A 27,684-nucleotide genomic window follows, 5' to 3' on the forward strand; every position below is an offset into this window, starting at 1 on the left:
ACAAACACGTGTTATGACCCACAGCGTGCCCTGTCCTCAAGTATGGCCTCTCAGTGGCTGGAACAAGAGCCTGCATATGGGGCTTCCCATGCCTGTAGGCCCCCCTTCTTAATCAAAGGTCGGTTGTCCAGTCGCCCTTCCGAAGAGCTCTGCTCAGCAATCACTCTTTTATTGGGACTCCAGGTAAAAAAACAGAAAGGGCTCCTCCCATCGCACAGAATGACCCCAAAGTCTTGGGATCTGGCCAGATCCCCAGAGAGGGAGATTCGTCCATGGCCCAGAGGCCACCCCGAGTTTCCAGCACTATCGGTGACACAAAATCCAGAGAAAAAAGGCTGAGCAAGCTCCTCACACTCGCCCTTTGTTCATATCCCGAAGAATTGTCCTCACAGTCTGTAGATCGGGACTGCCATACCTATGTCCCCAAAACTAAGCCGAGTTTGTGTTATCAGACTTCTGTCCCCACAGCTTTGGCCCACATAGCCTCCAGGCTGGGTCCCCTGGAGCCACACCTCAGCATTGTGCCTGCAATCTCCAAGGGAATTCTGCCCATTCCATTGGCCTTGACCTTGCTAATTAGGAGAAATTTCCAAAGTCTCTGAGGCCATCCCAATAATGTAGGATGCCTGGGACAAACAGGGGCAATCTGACACCCGCTGAGCAAATACCTCCACTCAGACCCGTAGACAGATTTCCCCAGAGAAATGAATCGGACTGGACAGGACCCTAGGCCAGAATCAGATCCATTGCTTTGGTTTCCAGGCATCTATCCTCAGAGGCCTGGTTTCCAATTCAAGCATATGGGGGTTTCCTGAGTCACCAATCAGAACAAATCTTGTCTCCACATGGGAAAGTTGCTCGTTGGAGCTGTGTCAAAACCTCCGGTTAGGAGAATCCTTCAGGGCCCCAGTGCCACTGCCCCAATCCAAGGCCTCCATGCAAACAAACCTACATTATGACCCATCAGCAGCAGAGTCCATTTCAACTCAGCCCCATGGGTTGCTCCCATAGGGCCAGCAGATCAAACCTGTCTTTTCACTTGGAGACAATTGGACTGCGAGTCAGGCTGACGAGGCATACATCTTTATAACCCTGCTATATATGGGATGCCTGGAGCCATCTAACAGGTCTCAATTGTCCCGTAGAAGGAATCCTTGTGCTTTGGAGCATCACACAACACCGAACGTGGAAAACTTCGATAGCTTCGTTATGCCCCCCCCCCCCGCCTTTATGAAGGGGCCATCATGGACAGGAACTCCAACCTGATCCAAAGTCTGATCCTCGCCCTGACTTCAGATGCACGAGATCTTGATTCAGCCCAACAGAATGGGCCTGCCCTGCCCTTGCCCCAAAACCTAAGCCTAGCTTGTGTTCTCTGACTTCGGTCCTCACATTCCAGGCCCCCAAGTCCTCCAGTTTGGCAATTCTGGACCCACAATGCAGCACTCTACCTGCCCTCCAGAAGAAAAATGTTGCCCTATGGGGCTACTGAGACACCCCAAATGAGGCTAAACCTGCATGGCACTCGACTGTACCCAAATTATATGGTCTAACCTGGGCCCTAATGCACTGTCTGACACAGCCTGAGCCCTGACCTCCTGACCAACACCCACACAGCTGACCACACACTGAGCATATTGAACCGGCCACGGCCATAGGTCATCATCTCTTCCCACCCTCGGTTTTCAGGCTTCAGAACCTAGACCTTATCTCCAATCACTGCCCAGGAGTGATCGCGATGCAGAAATCAGAACTCCTCTTTCCCCATGGCAAGAAACCTTATGGTTGGCATGTTGTCCAATGTTCACTTTAGGAGATAGAACGTGGCCCATGAGGCCCGCCCATGCTTGAGGGCCGCGTTGGGCAAAAACGCGCACTGTGACCCTCAGCATGAGCCTTGTCCTCAAGTAAGTCCTCTCAGTGGCTGGACCAAGAGCCAGCATATAGGGCTTGCCATGCCCATAGGCACCAAGACCTAACCAGAGGGCAGTTATTCCAGGTGTCAGTACCAAGTGTTCTGCACTAGAATCCCACTATTGGGGGGACACATGAGGCAGAAAACAGGACTCCTCCCTTCCCACAGAATGACCCCAAACTCTTGGGAGTTAGGCAAATCACCAGAGAGCTAGACTCTTCCACGGCGTTGAGGCCACCCCTACAGTAACTCGGGTTAGGGTTAGTGGCGATCGCAGGCCCAATGCATAGACTGGGAGGGCAGCTCATCAGGAACTGTAAATCGGGTGACTCGAAAGTGGTAGCACCTTCTATTGTATCTGTATTGTGTGTCCAGGATGGCCTCGGAATGCAGGTGTGTTATCAGGGGTCCATGGGAGTTTTTTTCTCTCTAAGGATCCTGGCGGGTCCCAATCATTTGGTGCCTTTCTGAGGGAAGGGTAGAGAGCTGTTTTCCATCATACGGATGCCCCAAAACAGAGATCCCAGAGACGGGCTCTTGGTCTGAGCACTTAGAATATCCCTCCAAGGTTTAGGATTTGTGCTTAGGGGCATACCAGGCCTGCAATGTGGGATCCTGGAAGTACAACTGAGAGGGCTTGTTTCAAAGCATGATCAGACTGAAGATCATAATGCCTGCTTGTGCCCAGGGCGTCCTCAAGAGTGGGCGTGTTCTCATTGGTCTTGAAGCTGGCTCCCACTCTGAAGGATGGACACCCATCCCAACTGCCAGGATTCCTGCCATGGGGAAGGAGCAGTTCTCTATTGTGCTTCAGGTTCCCCCATTGACAGGGATTCCAGTAAATGTCTGGGGACAGCTGCCTGAATACCAAGGATGGGTAGAAAGGCCGGACTTGGGCCATGGCCAAACTCACATACTAGACAAGAGGCCTGCTCTCTGGGTGGCTGACACTAAACCAGGGTTCAGGCTTTGTCATACACAGCACTAGTGATCAGGGCAACCTATAACTCGGTGTTCCCTTGAGGGCTGAACAGATTGATCCTCATGTGGGGTTTCTGGGCATACTCACCAGGCACTTCTTCTTTCTATGGGGAAGGCAGAATGCTGCTTTGTCGCTCCAGAAATGGCGATTAAGAGGGCTTGGGGACCAGTCGGTGAGGATGGAAAGGCAAACACAATCAACGGTTAAATTCAGTGCCAAGCAGAAGGCAGTTCCAATGTGCAGTGGCTTATTCGAGACATCCAGCACCTGAGTAAGGACCAATGTCAGATGTTTCCTTACACTGGAGTTTGTGTATATGATGAACGACAAATGGAGAGGTGGCATCAAGAGGCCATAGAGAATTCCGCCCTGAGGCTTGTGAGATGCTCCAAACAGCAAGGTTTCTAGTTACTGGACAGGGTGACTCTGGTTTGTTTTCTCAAGTGTTCCCCATGTGGAATGTTATGGTAGTAGAGCTCTCTGGAATGGATGCCTAGAAAGCACACCTTCATTGACCATTGCAGCTGAGGAACATGGCATGTTCATACTGGTGACTCTGGGGCATAGTACCTAGGCCTTTAGTTGACATGGAGTCACATGAAGTTTGGTCACAATGCTGGTTTGTTACCAGGAAGATCTTAGAATGTGCTGGTGGCTAAGGGGCTGTGCAAGATTCATCTACCCTGAGGGTTGGAAACAGGTCCAAGAGCACGGCTAACTTCTGGGGAGAGGAGATGTTCTGTTGTGTGGTTAAGGGTCCTCATGTTGTATCGTAAGTTCACATTACAGAACAGGCCTCTGAGGACACATGCCTGAAATCCTTATCTAGAATTCCAATAAAGTCCTAGGGGCATGTCAGGTTCAATCTTCTACCCAGGCCCATTGACTTGGGTTTCTGCCTGGATGGAGGTGATCATGATGTTCCAGACTTCACTTTTGCATCCAGAGTGGCCTCCATTATTTGGGTGGGCTCAGGGGCCTTGCAGGTTTCTCCTAATCTGGAGGGTTTTGGCAATTGTGTCAGGCACAGATTCCTTGGGGATGGCAGGCCGTCCTGTGGTTTGGCTGAAGCGTCCCCATCCTGGTGGGCATGTGAGCCATAGTTTTGGGAGAGAGGTCTGCCAACACAAATTCGAGTTAGGGTTAGTGGCGAGGTGATCGCAGGCCCAATGCATAGAGCTGGAGGGCAGCTCATCAGGAACTGTAAATCTGGTGACTCAAAGGCAGTAGCACAAGCTGTTGTATCTGTATTGTGTGTCCAGGATGGCCCTGGAATGCATGTGAATCATAGAGGGGAACATAGGCAGTAACCTCTTCAACACGGGCCACAGCAACTTCTTTCAAGATATGTCTCCAAAGACAAAGCAAACAAAAGAAAAGATGAACTTTTGGGACTTCATCAATTCAAAAGCTTCTGCACAGCAAAGGAATCAGTCAACAAAACACAGAGGCAGGGGCACCTGGGTGGCTCAGTGGGTTAAAGCCTCTACCTTCAGCTCAGGTCATGATCCCAAAGTCCTGGGATCGAGCCCTTCATCGGGTTCTAGCTCAGCGGGGAGCCTGCTTCCTCCTCTCTCTCTCTGCCTGCTCTGGCTAAACAAATAAAATCTTAAAAAAAAACACTGAGGCCCCATCCTTGGGCGCCCCATCCGCCTGAAAAGTCGGAGGCGCACGCCTGGTGGCCACCTCAACTCTGCTCTGGGAACGCTCCCCTGTGCCGGGGCCACTGGTTGAGCCAAGTCGTTTCTGCGCCTTTTCCAGGAGGCCGTTCCATGCCCCGGGTGAGAGCACACAGAGAGCAGGGCGGACCGCCCAACGCCGGCCAATTCTCAGGAGCGTTCTGCCCAGACCGATCCCTGTTTGGGCAGTACACTCGTGAGAATTGGCCGGAAAACGCCCAGCGAACTCGCTTCAGGCGCCGCACGTCTGCAAGGCCGCCCCCCTGGGCCTGGCCCTGCATTGAGAGGGCTTGCGCCCGAACCCCGCCAGGAAGCCCTCCTCGAGAAAGGCTATGGTAAGGCCAACGCCTGCTGATCCTCGGCCCTCAGGTGTCCCCTCCCTGGCGCTGTCCCATGGGGCCGGGCCCGCCAAGAATCCCGGGCATGAACCCTTGCCTGCTTCCCCAGCCAACTGCTTCTGGGGACCTGTCCTTCGTGGCTTCCATATCGGGAACCCTAGGTCCTGCGACCACTCATCTCCCTACCACGCCGTCGCCAACGGTGCCTTTTGGTGCTTCGGACAACCCTCAGAGCGAGATAAACCTGTGTACCCACAATGAGGTCAGCCCCATCCTTGGGCGTCCCATCTGCCCGAAAGACGGAGGTAAATGCCCAGCCGCCAACATCCTTCAACTCTGCTCCGGGAACTCTCCCTTGTGCCAGGGCCCTCCATGGGCCGCATCATTTCCCCGTGGTTTCCTGGCGGTCGCCCCATGGCCGGGCAAGAAAGGGCCCTGGGCCACGGAGAGCAGGGTGGTCTGCAGGGCTGCCCATCGCCGGGCAATTCTTACGAGCGTTTTGCCCAAACCAATCCCGGTTTGGGCAGAACGTTCGTGAAAATTGGCCGGAAAACGCCCGGCGAACTTGCTTCCAGCGCAGCACATCTGCAGGGCCGCCCCCCCGGGTCTGGACCAGCATCGCGAGCATGATCCTTGCCAGAAAGCACTCCTCGAGGCAGGCTGTGGCGAGGCCGACGCCTCCTGCTCCTCGGCCTGCAGGGATCCCGTCCTTGGCTCTGTCCCATGGGGCCGGGGCTGCCCCGAGACTCGGGCTCGAAATTTCACCTGCTACCTAGCTCTCTGGTTCCAGGGTCCTATCCCTCGGTGCCTCCGTCTGGGGAAAACTGAGTCCCACAGCCATGCATCGCCCTCCCTCCCTGGTGCCAATGGTGCCTTTCGGTGCTTCGGACAAGCCTCGGAGCGAGAGAAACCTGCATGCCCCAACTGAGGCCAGCCCCATCCTTGAGTGCTCCATCCGCCCGAAAAGACGGAGGCACACGCCCTACCGCCACCCATCCTTCAACTCTGCTCTGGGAACGCTCCCCTGCGCTGGGGTCCCAGCATGGGCCGCATCGTTTCCGTGCCATTTCCGGGCGGCCGCCCCATGCCTCTGGTGAGAATGGGCCCTGGGCCAAGGAGAGCTGGGCGGTCTGCAAGGCCTCCCAATGCCGGCCAATTCTCACGTGCGTTCTGCCCAAACCGATCCCAGTTTGGGCAGAACGCACGTGAGAATTGGCCAGAAAACGCCCGGAGAACTCGCTTCGGGCATCACCCTTCGGCAGGGCCACCCCCCCGGCCTGGCCCGGATTTGCGAGCACATCGATCCCGAACCCCGCCAATGAGCCCTCGGCGAGGAAGTCTGCGGTGAGGCCAACACCTGCAGATCATCGGCCTGAGGGGGTCCCTTCCCTAGCACAGTACCGTGGGGCCCGGCCCGCCACGTAGCCTGGACTCGAACCCTCGCCTGTTTTCCCAGCCTTCTGCTACCAGGTTCCTGTCCCTCGTGGCCTTCATATCGGGAACTCTGAGTCCCGCGGCCATGACCCTCCCACACCGGCGCCAACGGTGCCTTTCGGCGCTTTGGACAAGCCTCGGAGCGAGAGAAACCTGCATGTCCCAACTGAGGACAGCCCCATCTTTGGGCGCCCCATCCACCTGAAAAGACGGATGCGCACGCCCTGCCACCACCCATCCTTCAACTCTGCTTTGGGATCGCTCCCCTGTGCCAAGGCCCCCCGTGGGCCCCGTTGTTTCCGTGCCTTTTCCTGGCGGCCGCCCCATGTCCCGGGCGAGAAAGGGATCTGGGCCAAGGAGGGCAGGGCGGTCCGCAGGGCTGCACAACACTGGCCAAAACTCACGAGCGTTCAGCCCAAATCCATCCCGGTTTGGGCAGAACACTCGTGAGAATTGGCCAGAAGGCCCGGCGAAATTGCTTCGGGCGCCGCGCATCTGCACGGCTGCCCCCCAGGGCCTGGCCCGGCATTGCATGCACTCGCGCCTGAACCCCGCCAAGGGGCCCTCCGAGAGGCAGTCTGCGGCGAGGCCAATGCCTGCTGATCCTCGGCCTACAGGGGTCCCATGCCTGGCAGTGTACCATGTGGCCGGGCCCACCATGAAGCCCGGGCTCGAACCCTCGCCTGCTTCCCCAGCCTTCTGCTTCACGGGTCCTGTCCCTCAGTGCTTCCATATGGGGAAACCTAAGTCCCACGGCCACGCCTCCCCCTCCCACACCGGCGCCAGCGTTGCCTTTCAGCGCTTTGGACTAGCCTCGGAGTGAGAAAAACCTGCATGACCCAACTGAGGTCAGCCCCATTCTTGGGCACCCCATGCACCTGAAAGACGGAGGTGCCGCACGGCCACCACCCGTCCTTCAACTCTGCTCCGGGAACACTCCCCTGCGCCGGGGCCCCGGGTGGGCCGTGACGTTTCCCCGTGGTTTCCGGGCAGCCGCCCAGTGCCCTGGGCGAGAAAGGGCTCTGGTCCACGGAGAGCAGGGTGGTCCGCAGGGCTGCCCAATGCCGGCAAATTCTCATGTGCGTTCTGCCCAAATCTATCCCAGTTTGGGCAGATCATTCGTGAGAATTGGCCAGAAAATGTCCGGCGAAATCGCTACGGGTGTCGCATGTCTACAGGGCCACCACCCGGGCCTGGCCCGGCATTGCGAGCGCTCACGCCTGAGCCCCGCCAAGGAGTCCTCAGCGAGGCAGGCTGCGGCGAGGCCGACGCCTGATGATCCTCGGCCTGCAGGGGTCCCATCCCTGTCCCTGTACCATGGGGCCGGGCCCGCCACGAAGCCTGGGCTCGAATCCTTGCCTGCTTCCCTGCCTTCTGCTTCCGGGGTCCTGTCCCTCATGGCCTCCATATCGGGAACCCTGAGTCCCGTGGCCACGCATCTCCCTACAACTCCGGGGCCAATAGTGCCTTTGGGCGCTTCGGACAACCCTCGGAGCAAGATAAAGCTCTGGGCCCACAATGAGGTCAGCCCAATCCTTGGGCGCCCCATCTGCCCAAAAGACAAAGGTGCACGCCCGGCCACTACCTGTCCTTCAACTCTGCTCCGGGAAAGCTCCCTGCACCGGAGCCCCATCGTGGGCCGCATCGTTTCTGCGCGTTTTCCGGACGGCCGCCCCATGCCCCGGGCGAGAAAGGGCCCTGGGCCATGGAGAGCAGGGCGGACTGCAGGGCTGCCCAATGCCGACCAATTCTCACGAGCGTTCTGCCTAAACCGATCCTGGTTTGAGCAGAACGCTCGTGAGAATTGGCCAGAAAACGCCCGGCGAACTCGGTTTGGGCACCGCACGTCTGCAGGTCTACCCGCCCCCCCCCCCGAGCCTGGCCCAGGATTGCGAACACTTGCGCACGAACCTCGCCAGGAAACACTCCGCGAGGCAGGCTGTGGCGAGGCCGATACCTCCTGCTCCTCAGCCTGCGGGGGTCCCCTCCTTGGCGCTGTCCCATGGGGCCTAGGCTGCCCCGAGACTCGGGCTCGAAATTTCGCCTGCTTCCCAGTTTTCCGCTTCTGGGGTCCTGACCCTCGGTGCCTCCAACTGGGGAAACCTGAGTCCCGCGTCCACGCCTCCCCCTTCCACCCAGGCGCCAACGGTGCTTTTCAGTGATTCAGAAAAGCCTCAGAGTGAGAGAAACCTGTATGCCCCAATGGAGGACAGCCCTATCCTTGGGCGACCCGTCCGCCCGAAAAGGGGCACACGCCCTGCCACCACCCGTCCTTCAACTCTGCTCCTGGAACGCTCCCCTGCGCCGGGGACCCCGCGTGGGCCGTGTGATTTTCGCACGTTATCCAGTCGGCTGAACCATGCCCCAGGCGATAAATGGCCCTGGGCCACGGAGAGCAGGGTGTTCCGCAGGGCTGCCCAATGCCGGCCAAAACTCACGAGTGTTCTGCCTAAACTGATTCCAGTTTGGGCAGAACGCTCGTGAGAATTGGCCGGAAAACGCCCGTCGAACTCGCTTCGTGCGCGGCACGTCTGCACGCCCCCCACCCCCCGGCCTGGCCCGGCATTGCAAGCAATCGCGCCCGAACTGCACCAGGAAGCCCTACATGAGGTAGGCTGCAGCGAGACCGATGCCTCCTGCTACCCTCAGCCTTCGGGGGTCCTCTCTCTGGCTCTGTCCCATGGGGCTGGGCCCACCACGATGCCCCGGCTCGAAATTTTGCCAACTTCCCAGCCGTCAGCTTCCGGGGTCCTGTCCCTCGGTTCCTCCATCTGGGGAACCCTCAGTCCCGCCGCCATACCTCCCCTTCCCACACTGGCTCCAAGGGTGCCTTTCAGCACTTCAGACAACCCTCAGAACGAGATAAACCTGTGTGCCCACTATACATCAGCCCCATTCTTGGGCGCCCAATCTGCCCGAAAGACAGAGGCGCACGCCCGGCCGCCACCAGACCTTCAACTCTGCTCTGGGAACCCTCACCTGCAGCGGCGCCCCCAGGTGGGCCAGGTCATTTCTGCCCATGTTCCAGTCTGCCCCAGCATGCCCCAGGCGAGAAAGGGCCCTGGGCCACGGAGAACAGGGTGGTCAGCAGGGCTGCCCAACGTCGGCCAATTCTCACGAACATTCTGCCCAAACCGATCCCAGTTTGGCAGAACACTCATGAGAATTGGCCGGAAAACACCTGGCAAACTCGCTTCGGGCGTCCCACGACTGCAGGGCCGCCCCGCCCCCCCCCGGGCCTGGCCTGGCATCGTGAGCGCTCGCCCACGGACCTCGCCAGGAAGCCCTCCCTGAGGCAGGCTGCGGCGAGGCCGACGCCTCCTGCTCCTCGGCCTTCGGGGGTCCCCTCCTTGGCGCTGTGCCATGGGGTAGGGGCTGCCCCGAGACTTGGGCTCGAAATTTCATCTGCTTCCCAGCCTTCCGCTTCTGGGCTCCTGTCCCTCAGTGCCTCAAACTGGGGAAACCTGAGTTTCGCGGCTATGCCTCCCCCTTCCACCCTGGCACCAACGGTGCCTTTTGGCGCTTCAGACAAGCCTCGGCGAGAGAGAAACCTGCATGCCCCAACTGAGGACAGCCCCATTCTTGGGCGCCCCATCCGCCCAAAAGACAGAGGCATACGCCCGGGAGCCACTATTCATTCAACTCTGCTCCGGGAACGCTCCCTTGTGCCAGGGCCTCCAGGTGGGCCAAGTTGTTTCCGCTCATTTTCCAGGCAGCCGCCGCTTCCCAAGGCTAGAAAGGGCCCTGGGCCACGGAGAACAGGGCGGTCCGCAGGGCTGCCCAACGCCGGCCAATTCTCAAGAGCGTTCTGCCCAAACCGATCCCAGTTTGGGCAGAACGCTCTTGAGAATTGGCTGGTAAACGCCCGGCGAACTCGCTTTTGGCGTCGCACATATGCAGGGCCGCCCCCCCCCCGGGCCTGGCCCAGCATTGCAAGAGCTCGCTCCCGAACCGCGCCAAGGAGCCCTCCTGGAGGCGGACTGAGGCGAGGCCAACGCCTGCTGATCCTCGGCCTGCGGGGGTCCCATCCCTGGCCCTGTACCATGGGGCCGGGCTCGCCATGAATCCCGGGCTTGAACCCTCGCCTCCTTCCCCAGCCTTCTGCTTCTTGGGTCCTGTCCCTCGGTTCCTCCATCTGGGGAAACTTGAGTCCCTTGGCCATGCCTCCCCTTCCCACCCCGGCCCCAAAGGTGCCTTTCGGCGCTTCGGACAAGCCCCGGAGCTAGAGAAACTTTCATGCCGAAACAGGAAAGCCACATCCTTATGCGCCCCATCTGCCCGAAAAGATGGAAGCACATGCCCTGCCGCCACCCGTCCTTCAACTCTGCCCTGCGAACGCTCCCCTGCGCCGGGGCCCATGCTTGGGCCACGTCGTTTCTGCGCCTTTTGCAGGCGGCCGACCCGTGTCCTGGGCGTAAAAGAGCCCTGGGCCACTGAGAGCAGGGCGGTCCGCAGGGCTGCCCAACGCTGGCCAATTCTCATGTGCGTTCTGCCTAAACCTATCCCAGTTTGGGAAGATCACTCCTGAGAATTCCCAGAAAATGCCCGGCGAACTCGCTAAGGGTGTTGCACGTCTGCAGGGCGGATCCCCGGGCCTGGCCCGGCATTGCGGGTGCTCACGCCCGAACCCTGCCAAGGAGCCCTCAGCGAGGCAGGCTGCGGTGAGGCCGACGCCTGCTGATCCTCGGCCTGCGGGGATCCCATCCCAGGCCCTGTACCATGGGGCCGGGCCCGTCACGAAGCCCGGGCTTGAACCCTTACCTGCTTCCACAGCCATTTGCTTCCGGGGTCCTGTCCCTCATGGCCTCTATATCGAGAACTCTGAGTCCCGCAGCCACGCATCTCCCTACCATGCCGGCGCCAGCAGTGCCTTTTGGCGCTTTGGACAACACTTGGAGCGAGAGAAACCTGCGTGCCCACAATGAGGTCAGCCCCATCCTTGGGCACTCCATCTGCCCGAAAGACGGAGGCGCATGCCCGGCCATCACCCGTCCTTCAACACTACTCCGGGAACGCTCCCCTGTGCCGGGGCCCCTTGATGGGCCGCTTCGTTTCCCCACGTTTTCCGGGTGGCCTCCCCATGCCCCGGGCGAGAAGGGGCCCTTGGCCACGGAGATCGGGGCGGTCCGAAGGGCTGCTCAATGCCGGCCAATTCCCACGAGCGTTCTGCCTAAGCCGATCCCGGTTTGGGCAGAACGTTCGTGAGAACTGGCCGGAAAACGCCCAGCGAACTCGCTTTGGGCACCATACGTCTGCAGCCCCCCCCCCCGAACCTGGCCCGGCATCACAAGCTCTTGTGCATGAACCTTGCCAGGAAACACTCCACGAGGCAGGCTGTGGTGAGGCCGACAACTCCTGCTCCTCGGCCTGCGGGGGTCACCTCCTTGGCACTATCCCATGGGGCCGGGGCTGCCCCCAGACTCAGACTCGAAATTTCACCTGATTCCCAGCCTTCCGCTTCCGGGTTCCTGTCCTTTGGTGCCTCCAACTGGGGAAACCTGAGTCCCACAGCCACGCCTCCCCCTTCCACCCCAGCACCAACCGTGCCTTTTGGCAATTCAGAGAAGCCTTGGAGCGAGAGAAACCTGCATGTCCCAACTGAGGACAGCCACATCCTTGGGCGCACTGTCTGCCCGAAAAGAAGGAGGCGCATGCCCTGCCGCCACCCATCCTTCAACTCTGATCCTGGAATGCTCTCCTGCGACGGGGCCCCCGCGTGGGCTCCGTCGTTTCCGCCCGTTTTCCGGGTGGCCGCCCCATGCCCCGGGCGAGAAAGGGCCCTGGGCCACGGAGAGCAGGGTGGTCCGCAGGGCTGCGGAATGCCGGCCAATTCTCAGGAGCTTTCTGCCCAAACCAATCCCAGTTTGGGCAGAGCGCTCTTGAGAAGTGGTCTTAAAACGCCCGGCGAACTTGCATTGGCTGCCCCCGGGCCTGGCCCGGCATTGCGAGCAATCGCGCCGAACCCCGCCAGGAAGCCCTATGCGGGGCAGGCTGCAGCGAGGCTGATGCCTCCTGCTAATCCTAGGGCTGCAGGGGTCCCCTCCTTGGCGCTGTCCCATGGGGTTAGGCCCACCACAACGCCCGGGCTCGAAATTTCACTTGCTTCCCAGCCGTACGCTTCCAGGGTCCTGTGCCTCGGTACCTCCATCTGGTGAACGCTGAGTCCCGCGGCTACACCTCCTGCTCCAACACTGGCGCCAACGGTGCCTTTCAGTGCTTCGGACAAGCCTTGGAGCGAGATAACTGCATGCCCCAACTGAGGTCAGCCCAATCCTTGGGCTCCCCATCGGCCCTAAAGACGGAGGTCTACACCCGGACGCCACCCGTCCTTCAACTCTGTTCCGGGAACGCTCCCCTGCGCTGGAGCCGATCACGGTTTGGGCAGAACGCTCGTGAGAATTGGCCAGAAAACGCCCAGTGAACTCGCTACGGGTGTCACATGTCTGCACGGCTGCCCCCCGGTCTTGGCCCGGCATTGTGAGCACTCGCACCTGAACCCCGCCAAGGAGCCCTCTGCAAGGCAGGTTGCGGCAAGGCCGACGCCTGCAGATCCTTGGCCTGTGGGGGTCCCATCCCTGGCCATGTACCATGGGGCCGGGCCTGCCACGAATCCTGGGCTCAAACCCTTGCCTACTTCCACAGCCTTCTGCTTCTGGGGTCCTGTCCTTCGTGGCCTCCATATCGGGAACCCTGAGTCCCACGGCCACGCATCTTCCTACCACGCTGGCCCCAACCGTGCCTTTTGGGGCTTCAAACAACCCTCGGAGCGAGATAAACCTGCATACCCGAAATAAGGTCAGCCACATCCTTGGGTGCCCCATCTGCCCAAAAGACGGAGGTGCATGCCAGGCCGCCACCCGTCCTTCAACTCTGCTCCGGGAATGTTCCCCTGTGCCGGGGCCCCCGTGTGGGCGGCATCGCTTCCACGCTTTTTCCGGGAGGCTGCCCCATGCCCCGGGCGAGAAAGGGCCCTGTGCCATGGAGAGCAGGGCGGTTCGCAATGCTCTCAACACCAGCCAATTCTCACGAGCGTTCTGCCCAAACCGGGATCAGTTTGGGCAGAACGCTCGTGAGAATTGGCCAGAAAATGCCTGGCGAACTCTCTTCGGGCACTGCACGTCTTCACGGCCGCCCCCCACCCCCCGGCCCTGGCCTGGTATTGCGAGCAATCACGCCGGAACCCCGCCAGGATGCCCTACACGAGGCAGGCTGCGGCGAGGCCGTCGCCTCCTGCTCCTCAGCCTTCCGAGGTCCCCTCCTTAGCGCTGTTCCATGGGGCCAGGGCTTCACCGAGACTCAGGCTCGAAATTTCGCCTGCTTACCAGCCTTCCACTTCCAGGGTCCTGTCCCTCGGTGCCTACAGCTGGGGAAACCTGAGTCCTGCGGCCACGCCTCCCCCTCCCACACCGGCGCCAACGGTGCCTTTCGGAGCTTCGGGCAAGCCTCGGAAAGAGAGAAACCTGCATGCCCCAACTGAGGACAGCCCCATCCTTGGGCGCCCCATCCGCCCGAAAAGACAGAGGTGCAAGCCCTGCCGCCACCCGTACTTCAACTCTGATCCTGGAACTCTTCCCTGGGATGGGGCCCTCGGGTGGGCTGTGTCGTTTCCGCTCATTTTCCAGTCATCCACAGCATGCACCGGGCGAGAAAGGGCCCTGGGCCACAGAGAGCAGGGCAGTCCGCAGGGCTGCCCAACGCCAGCCAATTCTCACGAGCGTTCTGCCCAAACCAATCCTGGTTTGGGCAGAACGCTCGTGAGAATTGGCCAGAAAACACCCGGCGAACTCGCTTTGGGCGACACACAACTGGAGGGCCGCCCCCCTTGGCCTGGTCTGGCATTGCGAGTGCTTGCGCCCGAACCCCGCCAAGGAGCCCTCCGTGAGGCTGGCTGTGGCGACGCCGATGCCTGCTGATCCTCGGACTTCGTCAGTACCATCTCTGGCGCAGTACCATGGGGCCGGGCCCGCCAAGAAGCCCGGGCTCGAACCCTCGCCTGCTTCCCAAGCCTTCTGCTTCTGGGGTCCTGTCCCTCGTGGCCTCCATATTGGGAACCCTGAGTCCCATGGCCATGCCTCCCCCTCCCACACTGGCGCCAATGAGAAACCTCCATGCCCCAACTGAGTTCAGCTCCATCCTTGGTCGCCCCATCTGCCCGAAAAGATGGAGGCACATGCCCTGCCGCCACCCGTCCTTCAACTCTGCTCTGGGAACGCTCCCTGTGCCAGTGCCCCTGCATGGGCTGCATCGTTTCCGTGCCTTTTCCTGGCAGCCGCCTCATGCCCCGGGCGTGAAAGTCCCTTGGGCCACGGAGAGCAGGGTGGTCCGCAGGACTGCCTAACACCGGCCAATTCTCACGAACGTTCTGCCCAAACCGATCCCTGTTTGGGCAGAACGCTCATGAGAATTGGCCAGAAAACGCCCCGTCCTAATCTGTAGCGTTGTGGCCAATGGAATGGGCGGAATTCCCTTGGATAGGGAAGGCACAGTCCTGAAGTGTGCTTCAGGGGCCCCAGCCTGGAGGGTTTGTGGGCCAGGATTTTGGGGATAGAAGTTTGAAAACACAAACTCGGCTTAGGCTTGGGGACGTAGGTATGGCAGGCCTGATATACAGACCGTGAGAAGAATTTTTCTGGCTATAAACAAACTGCGAGTGTGAGGCGCTTGCTCAGGCTTTTGTCTTGGATTTTGTGTCAACGGTGAGCCTGGAATGTCGGGGTGGCCTTATGGGACATGGACGAGTCTTTCTCTCTGGGGAGGTGGCCCTATCCCAAGACTATGTGTTCATTCAGTGGGATAGGAGGAGTCCTTTCTGTTTTTATACCTCAGGTGTCCCACCAAAAGAGGGATTGCAGAGCAGAGCACTGGGGAGGGGCAATTGGAAAACCTGAGCTCTGGTTAAGAATGGGGGCCTAGGGGTATGAATGCCCCATATTCGGGCTCTTTGTCCAACCACTGAGAGGCCTTTCTTGAAGACAGAGTTCACGCTGAGAGCCACAATGCGTGTTTGTGCCCAATGCGGCCATCAAGCATGGGGGGGGGGCTAATGGGCCACGCTGGTTTCTCCTACACTGAACGTTGGAAACATGCCAACCGCAAGGTTTCTTGCCATGGGGAAGGAGGAGTTCTTATTTCTGCCTCACGTTCACCCCTGGGCAGTGATGGGAGATAAGTTCTAGGTTCTGAAGCCTGAAAACCGAGGTTGAGAACAGATGACGAATTAAGGCCCTGGCAGGTCTGATGTGCTTAGTGTGTGGCCAGCTGTCTGGGTATTGGTCGGGAGATGCAGGCTCAGGCTGTGTAAGACAGGGCCCAGGGTAAACTGTATAATCGAGTCGAGTGGTGTGTAGGTTCATTCTCATTTGGGGATTCTTGTAGCCTCATAGGGTAACATTTTTCTTCTGGAGGGCAGGCAGAGTGCTGCATTGCGCATCTGGAATCCCAAAATGGACGTTTTGTGGGTCAGGAGTGTGAGGACGGTAGTCTGAGAATACAAGCTAGGCTTAGGTTTGGGGCGAGGGCACGGCAGGCACACTCTGCAGAGCTAAATTGAGATCTCGTGCATCTGAAGTCAGGGCGAGGATCAGACGTTGGCTCAGGATGGGGTTTCTATCCATAATGGCCCCTTCATGAAGGGGAGGATATAACGAGGCCATGAAAGTTTTCCCATGATGGGAGTTGTGAGATGCTCCAAACCACAAGGATTCCTTCTTTAGGACTGTCGAGACCTGTTGAATGGCTCCAGGACGTCCCAAACAGAACGATTCCAGAGCAGTGATCTAAGGATGGATGCGTAGGCAACCAGTCTCCCTTTCCAATTATCTCCTAGCAACAAGGTAGGTTCAATCTGCTGGCTGTGAAGGAGCAACAGAGTGGGCTGAGTTGAAATGGACTCTCCTGAGGATGGGTCATAATGTGAGTTTGTGTCCATGGAGACCTTGGAATGGGGCAGTGACTACGGGGCCTTGAAGGATACTCCTAAGGGGAGGTTTTTACACAGCTCTGAATAGCAAGTTTCCCAAGTGGAGATGACATTTGTTCCCATTGGTACCTCAGGAAATCCCCATATGCTGGTATATAAAACCAGACCTCTGAGGAGAGATGTCTAGAAACATAATGGATCCAATAAGGGCCTAGGGGCATGTCCGGTTCAATCTTCTTCTCTGGGGACATGTGCCCATGGGTCTGAGTGGAGGTAGTTGCTAAGCTTGTAAAATTGCCCCTATTTGTCACGAGCGTCCCACAGTATTGGGATGGCCTCGGAGTCTTTGGAGTTTTCTCCTAATCTGTAGTGTTGAGGCCAATGAAATGGGCAGAATTCCCATGGAGAGGGCAGGCACAGTCCTGACCTGTGGCTCCAGGGGCCCCATCCAGGAGGGTGTGTGGGCTAGGGCTGTGGGGAGAGAAGTCTGAAAACTCGGCTTAGGTTTGTGGACGTAGGTATGGCAGGCCCGATCTACAGACGGTGAGGAGAGCTCTTCATGATATGAACAAAGGGAGAATGTGAGGCACTTCCTCAAACATTTGTCTCTGGATTTTGTGTCAAAGATAGCCGTTGAATGTCGAGGTGGCTTCATCGGCCATGGACGAGTATCCCTCCCTGGGGATTTAGCCTGATCATAAGAATTTGGGGTCATTCTTTGGGATGGGAAAAGTCCTTCTGTTTTTTTACCTCAAGTGTCCTACCAAAAGACGGATTCCAGAGGAGAGCCCTGGGGAGGGGTGACTGGACAACCCGACCTCTGGTTTAGAATGGGGGCCTAGGGTCCTGGCAAGCCCCACGTGCTGGCTCCTGGTCCAGCCACTGAGAGGCTTTACTTGTGGACAGGGCTCACGATGAGGGTCACAACGTGAGTTTGTTCCCAACCTGGCCCTCAAGCATGGGTGGGGCCTCATGGGCCACACTGGTTTCTCCTCGTCTGAAAGTGCTACAACATGCCAACTACATGGTTTCTTGCCATGAAAAAGAAGGAGTTCGTATTTCTGCATCACGTTCACTCCTGGGCAGTGATTGGAGATAAGAACTAGGTTGTGAAGACTGAAAGCCGAATTTGGGCAGAGATGACGACCTAAGGCCATGGCGGGTCAGATGTGCTCAGAGTGTGGCCAGCTGTCTGGGTGTCGGTTGGGAGGTCTGGACTCAGATTGTGTCAGACAGGGCATAAGTGCCCAGCGTTGACTGTATAATTGGGGGTAAAGGTGGATATCAGATGTTTGTTCACACTGGAGTTTGTGTCTATGATGACTGACAAATGGAGGGTTGGCATCCAGAGGCCATGGAGGATTTCCCACGCTGAGGCTTGTGAGATGCTCCAAACAGCAAGGTTTCTTTCTACTGGACAGTTGGAGTTTGGCGTGTTAGCTCCAGGGTCCCCCATATCGAAATTTTGGGTAACAACGCTCTCCTGCATGGATGCCTGGAAAGCATATCTCAATGGACCACGCAGCTGAGGAACATGGCAGTTTTGTTCTGGTGGCTCTGGCGTGAAGTATCAAGGCCTTGATTTGACATGGAATGTCTTGCACAGGGGTTACAATGCTGGTTTGTTACCAGGGAGATCTTAGACTGTGCTGGTGGCTAAAATGCCATTCAGGAGTCTCCTACCTTGAGGGTTTGACACAGGTCCAAGAGCCTGTTTGTGCCCAGGGAGGCTCCCATGAGTGACTGTGGCCTCATGGGCTGTTTTACTTCTGGGGACAGTTTTTCTGCTGTGTAGCTTAGGGACCACATGGTGTATCATAAGTTGGTATTCCAGAACAGGCCTCTGATGACAGATGTATGAACACCTTATTGGGGTTCCAATGAGGTCCTAGGGGCATGTGTGTTTCCATCTTCAGACTCCAGACCATTGACTTGATTGGCTGCCTAGATGTAGGAACTAAGGGTGTTTTAGACTGTGCATTTGCATCTAGTGCAGCCTCCAATATTGGGGTGGGCTCAGAGGCCCTGCAGGTTTTTCTAATCTGGAGGGTTTGCCAAGTGGGTTGGGCAAAGTCTCCTTTGGTATGGCAGGCAAAGTCCTGTGGTGTGGCTCCAGATACACCATCCTGTGGGGAATGTGATCCATGGTTTGAGAGAGAAGTCTGCAAACACAAACTTGGGTTAGGGTTAGTGGCGAAGTGATCACAGGCCCAGTGCGTAGACCTGGAGGGCAGTTCGTCAGGATCTCTAATTAGGGTGATGCGAGGCAGTAACACCAGATTTTATATCAGGACTCTTGTCCTGAATGGCCTCAGAATGCAGATGTTTTCTCATGGGTACATGGGAAATTTTTCCTCTCTTAGGATCCTAGTGGCTCCCAATAGTTTGGTGGCATTTTTGGGGAAGTGAAGAGAGCTGTTTTCCATCTTAGGGGTGACCCAAAACAGGGATTCCAGAAACAGACTCTGAGTCTGGGCCCCTGGAATATCCCAAGAAGGGATAGTATTTGGGACTAGGGGCATACCAGGCCTTCAATGCGGGATCCTGGTGGTGAAACTGAGAGTGCTTGTTTGAAAGCATGCTCAGGCTGAGGGTCACAATGCCTGTTTGTGCCCAGGGAGGCTCCCATGAGTGGCCGTGGCCTCATGAACCATGCAGATCGTTCCCACTCTGAGAGTTGAACAGCCATCCCAACAGCCAGGCTGTCAGGGACCGCCTCCGGCCGGGAAAGTCCCCGCCATTACAAGATGGCGCTTGGCTCACTGCCAGCAAAATACGCTGCAAGTAAACAATGAACGTTCTGGTGAAGCCCGCCTAAAGGAGGACATAGTAATTGGCTGTTTCAAATTTAATCAGCATAGTAACAGGACTCTCATTGGCTCTCCCCATTGCTTGGCCCCTTATTCGTCACCCTGCTCACTGATTGGTCATGTAAATGTATATAAGTGTGTAGACTTGCGGAAATAATGAGAGAGAAGATACATCTGAACCGTGGCTTCTTGTCGTCCTTGCAGGTCGAGGGCGACAAATGGTGCCAAAACCCGGGAACTAAGTAAAGGAATCTTGCAAGGTAATCCATGGTAAAGCGGGGAGTAAAGGTCCGCAGGTTAGCGGGGACATTAGCCACGTTCAAAAGTGGGAATTCCACGGGAAAGCAGGGAGTAAAGGCCATGTTCAAATGTGGGAATTCCGCGGTAGAGCGGGGAGCAAAGGTCGACTGAAGTATATGCGTGTAAAAAGTTAATGTGCTAGTTAGTGTCTTTAATGTCCGCGTCTGTTGTCTGTGTGTTCATAGTGGGATCTGAAGTATCTAAAGTGCGGTTGGAAGGGTCTTTAAAAGACCTGCTGAAAGCCAGTGGAACTTCACTAAAAGCAAAACTGTTCAGGCCTTTTTGAATACAGTGGAAAAGGCGGCTCCATGGTTCCTAGATGAAGGCTTGCTAAACATACTTAATGGGACCACCTGTGATCCACGGTTTGGCCCCTGTGAAACCTATTAATGCCTCGGGGCCATATCAACCTTTTAAGCTGCCCAGGTGCACCAATAACAGGGTATGGCCACCGGAGTGGTCTGGATGTCAGAGTACCTTGCGCGAAGTTTATGAATATCCCTACCCATGTTCCTATCCCAGTTTCCATTCCAGAGGACAAGTTACCTGTGGATGGGACCACGTGTGATCCAGGGTTTGGACCCTGTGAAACCTATTAATGCCTCAGGGCCATATCATCCTTTTAAGTTGCCCAGGTGCACCAATAAGAGGGTATGGCCACCGGAGTGGTCTGGATGTCAGAGTACCTTGCACTCAGTTTACATCAATGAAATGCATAGCTTTACATTCACTCCACGCTTTCCTACTTATAAAAATAATACCTTTACAGGGTACAATTATTCCTTTCAAAATCCAAAGCAAGGCAATCCCTCTTCTCCCTTTGATGCATGGCAGGTCTGTAACTTGCTAGGAGCATGTACTGATATCTCAGCAGTGTCCATGTTAAATGGTGGCAAATTTCTCAACTGTTCTTCTAAACAAAATGACTCTAGTACCTTTAAGACAACAGTTAATGTGTCCTGTCCCAATAATATTACTTATCAGCCCACTACCATAAGCATCTCGCCACCATTCCTTTTCCTTGTAACAAATGCTAGCGAGTTGAATGATACGTTAAATTGCACTAAGAATTGCTATCTTTCCCAGTGCTGGAATGTCACAGCCTTCAAGCTGGCTGTGATTATGCGTATCCCTACCCATGTTCCTGTCCCAGTTTCCATTCCAGAGGACAAGTTACCGGTGGTGCTATCCAGAAATAAGAGAGATTTTGGTATCACAGCCGCCATTGTGACAGCATTGGCTATATCTACAGTAGCTGCCATGGCAGCAGCAGTCTTGCTTGCTGCAACTATACCCACTGTGGAAGCTGTGAACACCCTTGCAGAAGGAACGGCAGCAGCCCTTCCAACACAGACTCAGATCAATGCACATCTGGAAGCAGGAATCCTGATAGCTAAGTGGAGAGTGTATTTTGTTCAAGAAAAAGTGGACATATTGGGGGCCCTATTGGGACTGGGATGTTTAGCACCCTTCCTGGCAATTTGTGTAACTCCCATAGCCTATACTAATATGAGTGACTTACAGAATGTCTCCCGACAGCTCTCCCAGTATTTACAGGGTGCTTGGTTTGACGATTTTCAAAATTTCACACTAATCCTTCTGACTGAGATAACTCGAGTAAATAGTACACGTGTGCAACAAACTTCCCTCCCAGAGCTATTTCAAACATTCAGCAATATGTTCCAGTTTACCGAATAATGGGCTGGCACAATTGGTCTTCTTGTGGCTGTTTCAAATTTAATCAGCATAGTAACAGGACTCTCATCGGCTCTCCCCATTGCTTGGCCCCTTATTGGTCACCCTGCTCCCTGATTGGTCATGTAAAAGTATATAAGTGTGTAGACTTGTGGAAATAAAGAGAGCGGAGATACATCTGAACCGGGGCTTCTTGTCATCCTTGTGGGTTGAAGACGACACCAGGCTTCCTGCCATCGGGAAGGAGGAGTACTGCTGGGCTTCAGTTTCCCCCATAGGCAGGGATTTGGGGTATGGTCTGGGGAGAGATGCCTGAATATCCAGGTTGAGTAGATGTGACGGCTTTGGGCCATCAGGCTTCGGGCCAACAGTTCCCACCTTCAGAATATGGGGCCCAATCTCTGCATGGCTGAATGTAGGTCGTGGCTCAGGCTGTGTCAGACAGAGCCTGAGTGCCCATGGCGGCCTATGTTATTAGGGTTCCATCAAGGGTCATGCAGGTGGATCCTCATGTGGGTTTTCTTGGAAGACTCACCAGGCACTTTTTTCTGTGGGACAGGCAGAATGCTGCATCGTGGCTCCAGAATTCCCTATCAAGAGGCCTTGGGGACCAGGAGGGTGAGGATGGAATGGTAAACACAAACTACTTTCAATCCATTGCCAGTCAGAAGGCTGATTCGAGCTATCCAGCACCTGAGTAATGGCGGATATCAGATATTTGCTCAAACTGTAGTTTGTGTCTATGATGACCGACAAATGGAGGGGTGGCAGAAGAGGCCATGGAGGATTTCCCATGCTGTGACTTGTGAGATGCTCCAAACAGCAAGGTTTACTTTTACTGGACAGGGGGATTTTGATTTGTTTGCTCCAGGGTTTGCTAGGAGCATGTACTGCTCCAGGGTTTGCTAGGAGCATGTACTGCAACTTTCCCCATATGGAAAGTTTCGGTAGCAGAGCTCTCCCGTGTCGATGCCTAGATAGCACACCTCCATGGTCCATTGCAACTGAGGATATGGCAGGTTCGATCTGGTGGCTTTGGGGCTAAGTTCCAAGCAGCCTGAGTTGACATGGAGTTTCATGCTGTTGGATCACAATGCTGCTTGGGATCCATGGATAAATTAGAATGTTGGTGTGGTCATAGGGCCATGCAGGATTCTCCTACACTGTGACTTGGACACAGCTACCAAAAACAAGGTATACTTCTGGGGACAGGAGGATTTTTGTAGTGTGGCTCAGGGACCACATGTTGGAATATAAGTTGATATTGGGTCACAGACCCCTGGGGATAGGCACCTGAAAATCTAAGCTCTGGTATCAATGAAGTCCTATAGGCATATAAGGTTCAATCAGCTGACTCAGGACCTTTGACTTGGATGTCTGCCTGGAGGCAGGGTCTCATTGTGTGTCAGAATGCACATTTGGGTCCAGAGCGTTCTTCAAAATGGAGGTGTGCTAAGGGGCTTTGTACTTTGCTCCTAATCTTCAGGGTTTTGGCAACAGTGAGGATAGAGTTTCCTTTGGGGGGGTAGGCAAAGTCCTCTGGTGTGGCTCCAGAGGCCCCATAATGAGGGTATGTGGGTCTGGGCTTTGGGGACAGAAATCTAGAAACGCGAACTAGGGTTAGGGTGAGGGCCGAGGTGATCACAGGCCTGATCTGCAGGCCCTGAATGCAGCTTATATTGAAATTAAGGTGTCATAGAGGCGGTAGGGCATTGTGTGTCCAGTACGGTCGCAAAATGTAGGAGTGTTTCATGGTGCCATGGGAGATTCCTCGTCTCTGGGGATTCTGCCCAGCTCCCAAGAGTTTGGTGTCTCTGGGGGAAGGGAAGACTGCTCTGTTCCGTCTCAGAGGACACCCACAAGAGGAATTCCAGAGACAAATTCTTGTTCTGGGCACCTGGAAAACATGAATGAAGGTGAGGATATGGATCTAGGAACCTTGCAGGCCTCCTCTGCAGGCTCCTGGTCCAGCTACTGAGGGAGTTTATTTGAAAGTAGGCTCACTCTGAGAGTCACAATGCCTCTTTGTGCCCAAGGTGGCTCTTATGAGTGGCCACAGTCTCATGGGCCATGTAACTGGTTCTCACTCTGATGGTTGGATACCCATCTCAACAGCCAGGTTTCCTGTCATCGGGAATGAGGAGTACTCTTGTGCTTAAGCTTCCCCTATAGGCAGGGATTTGAGCTACGGTCTGGGGAGAGACTCCTGAATACCCTGGTTGAATAGAGATGACGGCTTCGGGCCATGGCATTTCCCACCTGCAGAATACGAGGACCACTGTCTTCATGGCTGACTGGAGGTTGTGGCTCAGGATGTGTCAGACAGAGCCTGAGTGCCCATTGCAACCTATGATATTAGTGTGCCGTCAAGAGCCATGTAGGTGGATTCTCATGTGGGGTTTCTGGGCAGAATCACCAGGCAGGACTTCTTTCTGTGTAGTAGGCAGAATGCTGCATTGTGGCTCCAGAATCCCCTATCAAGTGGGTTTGTGGACCAGGAGGTTGAGGATGGAATTATAAACACAAGCTATGGTACAATTCAGTTCCAAGCAGTAGGCAGCTCCAGTGTGCAATGGCTGATTTGAGATATCCAGCAACTTACTAAGGGCGGATGTCAGATGCTTGCTCACACTGGAGTTTGTGTCTATGTTGACTGACAAATGGCGGGGTGGCATCCCGAGGCCATGGAGAATTTCCCACGCTGGGGTTGTGAGATGCTCCAAACAGCAAGGTTTCCTTTTATTGGACAGGTGGAGTCTGGTTTCTTTGCTCCAGGTTCCCCCATATGGAAAGTTTGGGTAGGAGAGCAATCTCGCATGGATGCCTGGAAAGCACAACTCCACTGACCTTTGCAGCTGAGAAACATGGCAGGTTCCTTCTGGTGCCTCTGAGGCGAAGTTCCAAGAGGCCTAAGTTGACATGGAATTTCATGCTGTTGGATCACAGTGCTGATTTGCATCCAGGGACACATTAGAATGTTGTCGTGGTCAGGGGCCCATGCAGGATTCTCCTATACTGAGACTTGGACGCAGCTACCAAAAGCAACGTATCCTTCCGGGGACAGGAGAGGTTCTGTTGTGTGGCTCAAGGACCACATGTTGGAATATAAGTTGGTATTGGAGAACAGGTCTCTGGCTACTGGCACCTGAAAACCGAAGCTCGGGTATAGATGAAGTCCCAGAGACATGTCAGGTTCAACCTTTTGACTCAGGGCCTTTGACTTGGATGTATACCTTGAGGCAGGTCCTCATTTTGTTTCAGAATGTGCATTTGGGTCCAGAGTTTTCCTTTGAATTGAAGTGGGCTCAGGGGCTTTGTATTACTCCTTATCTTCAGGGTTTTGGCAAGAGTGAAGGGCAGAGTTTCCTTCAGGAACGTACGCACACTTGTCTGGAGCTCCAGAGACCCCATCCTAGAGGGCATGTGGGCATGGGCTTTGGGGACAGAAATCTGCAATCGCAAACTAGGGTTAGTGTGAGGGCCGAGGTGATCACAGGCCCGATCTGCAGGCCCTGACGGCAGCTCATAGTGTACTGAAATTAGGGAATCATGCAGTAGCACAGGCTTTTCTGTCTGGATAGTGTGTCCAGGATGGTCGCAAAATGTGTGGGAGTCTTCATGGGGCCATGGGAGATTCTTCGTGTCTGGGGATTCTACCCAGCTTCCAAGAGTTTGGTGTCTCAGGGGGAAGTGAAGATTGCTGTTTTCCGTCTCGGGACCGCCAAAAGAGGGATTCCAGAGACAGTTTTTGGGTCTGGGCGCCTGGAAAAGAAGAACGAGTGTGAGGCTTTGGCCCTAGGGACCTGGCAGGCCTGCTCTGCAGACTCCTGGTCCAGCTACCAACGGGGTGTGTTTGAAAGCAGGCTCATGCTGAGGGTCACAATGCCTGTTCATGCCCAGGGAAGCTCCCATGAGTGACTGTGGTCTCATGGGCCATGCATCTGGTTCCCACTCTGAGGGTTGGACACCCATTTCAACAGCCAGGATTCCTGCCATCGGGAAGGAAGAGTACTCCTGTGCTACAATTTCCTCCTTAGGCAGGGATTTGAGCTATGGTCTGGAGAGAGATGCCTGAATAACCAAGTTGAGTAAATGTGACAGTTTCAGGCCACAGCAGGTCGCACTGCAGTATATGAGGTTTACTATCTGCGTGGCTGACTGAAAGTCGTAGCTCAGGCTGTGTCAGACAGAGCCTGAGTGCCCATGTCGGCCTAAGATATTAGGATCCCGTCGAGGGCCATGCTGGTGGATCCTAATGTGGGGTCTAGGAATACTCACCAGGCACTACTTCTTTCTGTGGGGCAGGCAGAGTGCTGCATTGTGGCTCACGAATTCGCTATCAAGAGGGCGTAGGCAAAAGGAGGATTAGGATGGTATTGTAAACACAAGCTAAGGTTAAATGCAGAGACAAGCAGAAGGCAGTTCCAGTGTGCAGCATCTGATACAAGATATCCAGCACCCGAGTAAGGGTGGATATCAGATGTTTGCTCACACTGGAGTTCGTGTCTATGATGACTGCCAAATGGAAGTGTGGCATCACGAGGCCATGGAGGATTTCCCACTCTGTGACTTGTGAGATGCTCCAAACAGCAATGTTTTCTTCTACTGGAGAGGTGGTGTCTGGTTTGTTTGCTACAGGGGCCACATTATGGAACGTTAGTGTAGCAGAGCTCTCCCTCATGGATGTCTGAAAGCACAACTCCATTGACCATTGCAGCTGAGGAACATAGCAGGTTTGATCTGGTGCCTCAGAGGCGAAGTTCTAAGAGGCCTGAGTTGACATGGAGCTATATGCTGTTGGGTCACAATGCTGGTTGTTATCCAGGGAGATGTTAGAATGTTGGGGTTGTCACGGGGCCATGCAGGATTCTCCTGTACTGAGTCTTGGACACAGCTACCAATAGCAAGTTGCCTTCTGGGGACAGGAGGGGCTCTGTTGTGTGACTGAGGGGCCGCATGTTGAAATATAAGTTGGTATTGGAGAACAGGCCTCTGGGTACAAGAGCCTGAAAATCCAAGCTAGGGTACCAATGAAGTCCTAGAGTTATATTAGGTTCAATCTTCTGACTCAGGGCCTTTTACTTGGATGTCTGTCTGGAGGCAGGTGCTCATTGTGTATCAGAATATGCACTTGGGTCTAGAGTGTCTTTGGAATTGAGCTGGGCTCAGGTGCTTTATACTTTGCTCCTAAGATTCATGGTTTTGGCAAACGTGAAGGGCAGAATTTTCTTTGCGAGTGTAAGCACACTCGTCCGGTGTGGCACCAGAGGCCCTCTCCTGGAGCGCATGTTGGCAAGGGCCTTGGGACAGAAATATTCAAATGCAAATTATGGTTAGTGTGAGGGCTGGTGTGATCACAGGCCAAATCTGTAGGGCTTGAGTGCACCTCGTGCACGGAAATTAAGGTGTCATGGAGGCCGTAGCACTGGCTTTTCTGTCTGGACTGTGTGTCAAGGACAGTCACAAAATGTAGGGGATTCTTCATGGGGCCATGGGAGATTCATCGACTCTGGGGATTCTGCCCAGCTCCCTAGAATTTGATGTGTCTGGGGGAAGGGAAGACTGCTGTTTCCCGTCTCAGGGGACCCCCAAAAGAGGGATTCAAGAGACAGATTCTGGGTCTGGGCGTCTGGAAAACATCAAGGGTTAGGATTTGGCCCTAGGGACTAGGCAGATCTCCCCTGTGTGCTCCTGGTCCAGCTACCAAGGCAGTTTGTTTGAAAGCAGGCTCACGCTGAGGGTGACAATGCCTGTTTCTGCTCAGGGCCGCTCCCATGAGTGGCTGTGGTCTCATGGACCATGCAGCTGGTTCCCATGCTGAGGGTTGGACAACCATCTAATCAGCCCTAGATTTCTGCCATCGGTTAGGAGGTGTACTCCTGTGTTTCAGGTTCCCCCATAGGCAGGGATTTGAGCTACAGTCTGGGGAGAGATGCCTGAATATCCAGGTTGAGCAGATGTGATGGCTTCAGGCCAATGCAGGTCCCACCAGCAGTTTATGGGGCCCACTGTCCGTGTGCCAGACTAGAGGTCGTGGCTCAGGCTGTGTCAGAAAGAGCCTGAGTGCTCTTGGTGGCCTATGATATTAGGGCACCATTAATGACCAGGCAGATGGATCCTCATGTGGGGTTTCTGGACAGTCTCACCAGGCACTTCTTCTTTCTGTGGGTCATGAAGAATGCTGCATTGTGGCTCCAAAATTCCCTATCAAGAGGGCTTGGGGACCAGGAGGGTGATGATGGAATTGTAAATATAAGCTACAGTTGAATTCAGTGCCAAGCAGAAGGCAGTTCCAGTGTGTAGTAGTGGCTGATTCAAGATATCCAGCACCTGGGTAAGGCAGATGTCAGATGTTTGCTCATACTGGAGTATGTGTTTATGATAACCACCAAATGGAGGGGTGGCGTCACGAGGCCATGGAGGATTTCCCACGCTGGGGCTTGTGAGATGCTCCAAACAGCAAGGATTCCTTCTACTGGACAGAGCGAGTCTGGCTTTTCTGCTCCACCATTCTCCATATGGAAAGTTTGGGTAACAGAGCTCTCCCGCATAGATGCTTGGAAAGCATACCTCCATTGACCACTGCAGCTGAGGAACATGGCAGGTTCGATC

Source organism: Neovison vison, chromosome 7, assembly GCF_020171115.1.
Source record: "Neovison vison isolate M4711 chromosome 7, ASM_NN_V1, whole genome shotgun sequence".
In the NCBI taxonomy this organism is placed as follows: Eukaryota; Metazoa; Chordata; class Mammalia; order Carnivora; family Mustelidae; genus Neogale; species Neogale vison.